This window comes from Carya illinoinensis, chromosome 1 (assembly GCF_018687715.1).
Source record: "Carya illinoinensis cultivar Pawnee chromosome 1, C.illinoinensisPawnee_v1, whole genome shotgun sequence".
Lineage (NCBI taxonomy): Eukaryota > Viridiplantae > Streptophyta > Magnoliopsida > Fagales > Juglandaceae > Carya > Carya illinoinensis.
In genome coordinates, this window is record NC_056752.1 from 15920803 (window position 1) to 15928535 (window position 7733).

Below are 7733 nucleotides of genomic sequence, written 5' to 3' on the forward strand. Positions count from 1 at the left end.
TTTCTTTTACCTTATATTATGTGTCAATAAAGTCCTTATTTAATCTCGAAAATTGCAATATTTAGATATTGACACGAATATATAATAAAGTGTGTCATAAATTTTATTCTCGGCATTCTTTCATAAGAGAATTTTTTTTTCTAACCAATCTTTTCTTCTTATAATTTACATGTGAGATATTTGATTTTGCTTATTATTTCACTCACATATTACATTGTCGAGAGAATTATATCTCCATTCAAAGTGATTTTATTTACTAAGTGTACACCCTAGTGAGTTTTGAGTTTGACCATACTTTCAAATAGAAATTCGAGTTACCTTTATCCTAAACCAAGGAATGTGTTTAATTTGTGTTTGGCTAAAACTTTTACTCCAAGTAAGTATTGAAGGCAAGTGAAATTTTTTTAGTATTTGCAGTGTCTTGAACTTTCATTAAACTTTTTGCTAAAAAAACATGAAAAAAAATTATTATTTTTTATCTTTAGTTTTTAGATGCTTTAATTGCTAGAGACTAGTTGTTAAAGACTTGTTTCACACCACCAACCACATGGATTACCTGCAACAAATAAAGGGGTGGCACTGGATGCCCTGGGAACAATTCGATGCCAAAGTTAAAATAATATGAGAATAAATGTATGTAGAAGATAAAGTAAAATCAAGTTGCGCATTTGTTAACTCCTGTAGGCTATATTTATAGAGGCATCAAAGGAAAAGATAACTATCATCCATGAGTAAAGATAATCATCCTCCATGAGTGAAGATAACCATTTTCCATGAGTGAAGATAACCATCCTTCATGAATGTATCTCCAATGGTTTTCCTTTTCAGTTGTAGTGATCTCTTCCTTATACAGCGGCGATGTTAACTAGTTAACGCCTTAGGCCTGGGCTGTCGTAGGTAATTGGGCTTACGAGTGTGATAGGTTTATATACATTTTGGGCCCATAGATTCCAAAGATCCCTTCCACTAGCAATAAGCTGATTGGAGAGTGTGATAATAGCCAAATTGTGCATCGTTTTACTAGTTGAAATAAAGCATTATCACAATTACGTAGTGTTAATTTTTATATTTTTATTAATTTTAAAATATTTAGTTTTCTTGAAGGAATAATAAATATATAAGTTTTGAACATGAGCATAGTTGTGTAAGAATGAATGTAAGACAGAAAGAGATATGAAGGAAAAAAGAAAGAGAAACAAAATTAGATGCACGAAAGCAAACATGAAGAATGAAGATAAGAAAAAGAAAAGAAAAATAAGAAATGGGACCAGGCATTTGAAAAATGGCTAAAAGGGCATATAAATACAAGAGGAAACAACGCACTAGGGCTCATTCAAAACAAAATCAATAGAGAAAAATAAAAAGACTTGAAGCTGCACAGCAGTAGGGGACGGAAGAAGAGGAGACAGCAGTGGAGTTCTACCTCTAATTTTTCACTGTTTCATCTATGTTTACCTTATGATAGTATTGTAATTTATATTTTTCTTTATTTTATTTCAAATATTATTTTGATGTTTATTTACTTTCAGATTTTATAATTTATTTTCATAAACATGTCTAGCTAAGTTTTCAACTAGGGTTGACGATGAAACCTTATTGAAGATTAGAAATATTATTTATGAGTTGATTTTTCTAAATTATTTATGTGTTTAATGATATATTGTTCTTGCTTCATATCAATTGAGAGAGATAGAATTATTGATGTGGGTTCAATCATGTTTTTCTTATGATCTGGAATAATCTTAATCAGTTGAGAGCCTGATTTATAATTTTATGAAAAGTAAAATCTAATATCCTTTGTAATTTGTTTTAACAAGTACAAGACTACAAGTGATGATTTGATTTTATATCTTTGAATGAAGAAGATGTAACGACCTGGTCCAATAATTCTAAGATCAGAATATTGATAATTTTTATTGGCCTAAATTATATTTAATGGGCCATATTAGATAAGCCTACAAACGATAAATTATTGACGTTGATTAGGAGTTTTAATTAATCTCGGTAACTAGGTTAAGTCTCATTTAATATTGAACAAGTTAGACTCATTTTAGAATTTAAAGATCGGTTATTAAAAATTTGTTTCAATTTAAATCATCACTAATTGAAGTTCCCTATGCACTCTCAGTCACTGCCAATTTTACATTGATTGAACTGCTAAATCATGTTTTTAAATTCAAACTATCTTTTTAGATGATCACAACCGAGTGTTTAGCATATTAGTATCACTACATGTATTAACTAAGTCCATAGCCAACTCAAATTCATCAACACCATTTCCTAATGGGGATATAATTCTACAGTCCTTGTCACCCAAAATCTCTAAACTAGACTACACTCTATGTAGATCTTTCCTTCCGTGTGTTATTTGGAAAAACCATGAACCTCTGTAAGTGAAGCGACTGAACCTAAGATATCTAGTCTAGCACCACGTGTGTCCCACATTCACCACACCAATAGTCAACTGCCTCATTCCTCTCACAACATCCCTCACGTTTTATCTCTCATTCTCTCTCACATTTATTTTCCCTCATGCTCTCGCATAATCTATTTCTCTCTCTAGCCAGCACCGAGCCCATGGAAGAAAATCAGTTGCACCCTGAAAATATCGAATTAGCGCTACAAGGTAAGTAGATTGATCATAAATTAGTATTAGCATACATTAACTAGTTATATATATATATTACTATTAAAGCTAGTTCTTTAGAAGCCAATATTTATGTACTATGCATGTTATGATATCTGCAAGCATGTCATTCATCATAATTCATAATCATGTTTCATTCTATATATTATAATTATGTATGTATTATGCATCTCATGCATCCCACGTTGCATAAGATACGTAAGTTAGTTAGAAGAATTAGGAAGGTTGGTTCAAGTGAGTTCCAGCTTGATATGCATTTATGTATTTATAATGATCTTTACAGATTTGAATACAGAGATAAGATAAAATATTTGAAATACAAAATTAAAGCTTACAACAACTGGATAATATACAAACTGTAATTCCTAGATTCTCTGCATAGCTTTCGAAACTGATCGAAGTTGATCTCTAGAATTAGATTCTGTTATGCATTGTTTATCTTGTCTAAATTCCCCCCTCAAGTTGATGGGGAGAGAGCACAGCATCAACTTGTCTCGAAGTAGTAAGAAACGTGAAGAGGAGAGGCCCTTGGTGAATATGTCTGATGGCTGATCATAAGTAGAGATATAATGAGCTTGTAAATCTTTGTTTAAAATCTTCTCACGGATGAAGTGGTAATCTACTTCAATGTGTTTCGTCCTAGCATGAAACACAGGGTTGGAAGATAGAGCAAGAGCTCCAATGTTGTCAACCCCTAGGCATGGAGCAGATGTTAATGGAATTTGTAGCTCACGGAATAGCATTCGCAGCCAATATAACTCAGCTACTGTGATAGCCATGGATCTGTACTCAGCTTCAGTACTAGATCTAGCTACAACAGGTTGCTTCTTTGCAGCCCATGAAATCAAGCATGGAACAAGGTATATAGCATAGCCTGTTACTGATTTACGATCGTCGGGGCTACCAGCCCAATCAGAATCACAAAAACCATGGAGTTGTAGAGAACCCTTTGTGAAATGAAGACCAAACTGAAGTGTCCCCTTAAGATACCTTAAGACCCGTTTAGCAGTAGTGAGATGAATTGTGGTTGGACAATGCAAAAATTGGCAGAGTTGGTTGACACTATAAGAGATATCTGGTCGAGTTAATGTAAGGTATTGCAAAGCACCAACCACGGTTCGATATTCTGTAGGGCCAGGTAGAGGTTCACCAGAAAACTTGGAGAGTCTACTACCTGTACAGCAAGGAGTTGATGCAGGTTTGGCACCTGCCATCTTGGTTCGATGAAGTAGATATGTCACATATTTGCCCTGATGAAGATGAAGACCATTAGGGGTGTGTGTGACTTGAATGCCCAAGAAAAAGGAGAGTGCACCAAGATCTTTGACTGCAAATTCATGGCTCAAAGTAGAAACAAGTTGAGAAACAGCAGCAGAAGAGTTACTTGTAACTATGATATCATCCACGTAAATAAGGACATGAATGCATATATTATGCTGATGAAAAGTGAACAAAGAAGTGTCAACAGTGGAACCAATAAATCCAAGTTCCAATAATGCTTGTGAGAGACGCATGAACCAGGCCCTAGGGGCTTGTTTGAGCCCATATAAAGATTTCTGAAGTTTGCAGACATATTCTGGATGCTGAGGATCTTCAAACCCTTTAGGCTGTTCCATGAAAACCTCCTCTTCAAGAAATCCATGTAGGAAGGCATTAGAGATGTCCAGTTGTCGAATGGTCCAGTTGTAGTGTATAGCAAGAGCTAAAACCAGTCTAATAGTTGCTGGTTTAATGACGGGACTGAAGGTCTCAGTGAAATCAATGCCATTTTCTTGATCAAATCCTTTTGCCACAAGCCTTGCTTTGTACCTGTCAATGGAGCCATCAGATTTTTGTTGAAGTTTAAAAACCCATTTGTTCCTCACAACTTTCTTAGCTGCAGGGCGTGGACATAAAGTCCATGTGTTGTTGGTTAAAAGAGCTTTGAATTCAGCCTGCATAGCATCACACCAATTCTTATCTTTCACTGCTTGGGAGTAAGTTTTTGGTTCTTGAGGAAGAGTAATGGTTGATAAAGCTTGAAGAGGGTGTTTAGTAGAGTAAAAGAGTTTATAATTAGGAAACTGTTTGGGTTTTAAGGAGTTTGTTTGTGACCTAGTAACCATACGGGAAGGTAAGGAGATAGCAGATTCTATAGAAGCAGGTGTTGTAGATGTAGTGGAATTAGTAGGAGAATTAGATGAGGTCAAAGAATCAGGTAAGTGATCTAATGGGGACCCAAAAGGAGAGTCGAATTCTGTTGTGATCACTGCAGTAGATTGATTGTAAGGAGCATGAGTAACAACATTGGAAGGGATAGAAAGATCAATAGAAGAACTAAAGGTGGGAAGAGACAAACCTGTAGTAGTGGAAAGTGTGGAACCAGGAGTAGCACTCTCTACAGTCCGAGTGAGCATGTCTTGTGCAGCAAAATCGAGTTCATCAAACACCACATGTCTTGAGATATAGACACGACCAGAATGAGGGTCCAAGCAACGATAGCCCTTTTGATTAGCACTATATCCTAGGAAAATACACTTTTTACTACGGTAATGTAGTTTATGAGTGTTATATGGGCGAAGAAGGGGGTAGCAAGTGCAACCAAAAGTTTTAAGATCTGAGTAGGTTGGTTGTGTATTGAACAACTTGAAATATGGAGAAGTATTGGCAAGAACTGGAGTAGGAAGCCGATTGATGAGATAGGTGGCAGTTAAGAAGGCATCAACCCAATACTTGGATGGGAGTTTAGATTGTGCAAGAAGAGAGGACAAACCAGTCTCAGTGATATGCCTGTGCTTTCTTTCAGAGATCCCATTTTGTTCAGATGTATATGGACAGGTTAGACGATGGAGGATACCATGTGTTTCAAGGAATGTTTTGAATGAGGTTGAAGTGTAATCTCCTCCATTGTCAGTTTGGAACTTTTTTATTTTGCAAGAGAATAAGTTTTCAACCAAACACTTGAATTTAATAAAGCACATAGTAACATCTGATTTGTGATGCAAAGGAAAGAGCCATGCAAAGCGAGAGAAATCATCAATAAAAATTACATAGAATTTGCACCCACTTACAGAAGAAATATGGGAGGTCCACAAATCTGAATGGATTAATTCCAAAGGAGATGTAGACCTACTAGTTGACTCACTAAATGGAAGTTTGTGACTCTTGGCCACTTGACAAGATTCACAAAGTTTAGTTAACCTAGAGGGACCTGAGAGAGATAACATAGAACTAGTAATTAATTGATGAAGAATAGCTGCAGAGGGATGGCCCAATCTTGAGTGCCAAACTTGGATTGGTGCTTTGACTCCTAGCAATGCAGTAAAAGAGGGAGGAGAGACAGGCCTTGTGGAGGTTTTATTGAACTGAAAATGCTACAAATAAATGGGGTACAAGCCAGCTTCACTCGGTCCTTGGAGGAGTGTCTCCTGTGTCTGCAAGTCCTTAACAATAAAAGAAGAGGCAGTAAGTATAAAATAACAATTGTTATCTTGACAGAAATTCTGAATGGATAATAAGTTAGAAGAAGCATGAGGACATCTTAAAATATTCTGGAGTAGAAATTTGGACGTAGAAGAGGAAAAGAAGGAAGAACCAGTGTGTGTGATATGCAAACCTCCTCCATTGCCAACTTTTACTTTGTCCGCACCCTGATATGGCTGCTGTTGGATTGTTAAGTTGTCAAGATCAGCTGTTATGTGGTTTGTTGCCCCACTATCCAAATACCATGGCTGTTCAACCTCCTGAGAAACATTGAACTGGGCTGCTAGTGCTGCAAGCTGAGATGGAGGATGGCGGCCTTGGTATGAGAAATTCATACGGTGATAACAATCTAATGCTTGGTGACTTGATTTTCCACATATCTGACAAGGTTGTCAATTTGTAGAAAAAAGTCTTTGATTGGTAGAAGACTTGGAACCTTGCTGATTGGGTGGTGTTGAAGAGTTGTTGGAAGGTTTGCCTTATGGGTGAGAGTAGTTTTGCTATGGGAAAAACTTCTTCTTATTGAACTGCGGCTACTTTGGCTTCTGTGTGAAGAAAGCAATGCTGCTGTCTGCTGCAACATGCTTGGTTTGTGATTCAATGAGTTGCTCATAATTAAGCAATTCAGCTTGAAAATCATCAAAGCTGATAGAAGTATCACGAGTTGCAAAAATTCAATGAAGTAATAAATGGATGATAAGTATGATTGAGACCTCCCACTATATAAGAAATCAAATCCTCTTCATCTACTGGTTTGCCAACAGCAGCAAGTTGGTCAGACCAGCTCTTAGCTGTTAATAAGTAGTCAGAGCAGCTTCGAGATCCTTGGTGCAAAGTTTGAAGCTGCCTCTTGAGATGAGAGATGAGAGATCGAGAGTGCGGAGCAAAACGATTTGCCAAAGTGGTCCAGACTTGGCAAGATGTGTTAAGTCCATAAACTGTGGACAGAACCTTCTCAGATAAAGTGGCATTCAACCATGCCAAAATAAACTGATCCTTTTTCTGCCATAACAGATAGGCAGGGTTGAGATCAGTGTGGGCTTCCCGATATCATCAATAATAAACTGGGAAGGACAGGGTTATGAGCCATCAACAATGCTCAAGAGATCATGACTACGCAATACAGGAATAAATTGAGTAGTCCAATTTAGGTAGTTGGATCCATCGAGTTTGACAGAAACTAATGGGGTAATATTAGGAAGAACAAATGTAGTGGAGGAAGGACTTGGAGAGGCCATATAGGATCGGATGGGGTGAGCCAGAATGCTCTGATACCAAGCTAGAAGAATTAGGAAGGCTGGTTCAAGTGAGTTCCAGCTTGATATGCATTTATGTATTTATAATGATCTTTACAGATTTGAATATAGAGATAAGATAAAATATTTGAAATACAAAATTAAAGATTACAACAACTGGATAATATACAAACTATAATTCCTAGATTCTCTGCATAGCTTTTGAAACTGATTGAAGTTGATCTCTAGAATTAGATTCTGTTATGCATTGTTTATCTTGTCTAACAAAGTTTTCATAAGATAAAGTGTAAGATAAAAATAAAATAAATTAGATGGCTATTTAAATGCATGGTACCAATGCAGTCAATGTGGATTTGCAAGCCACGGAT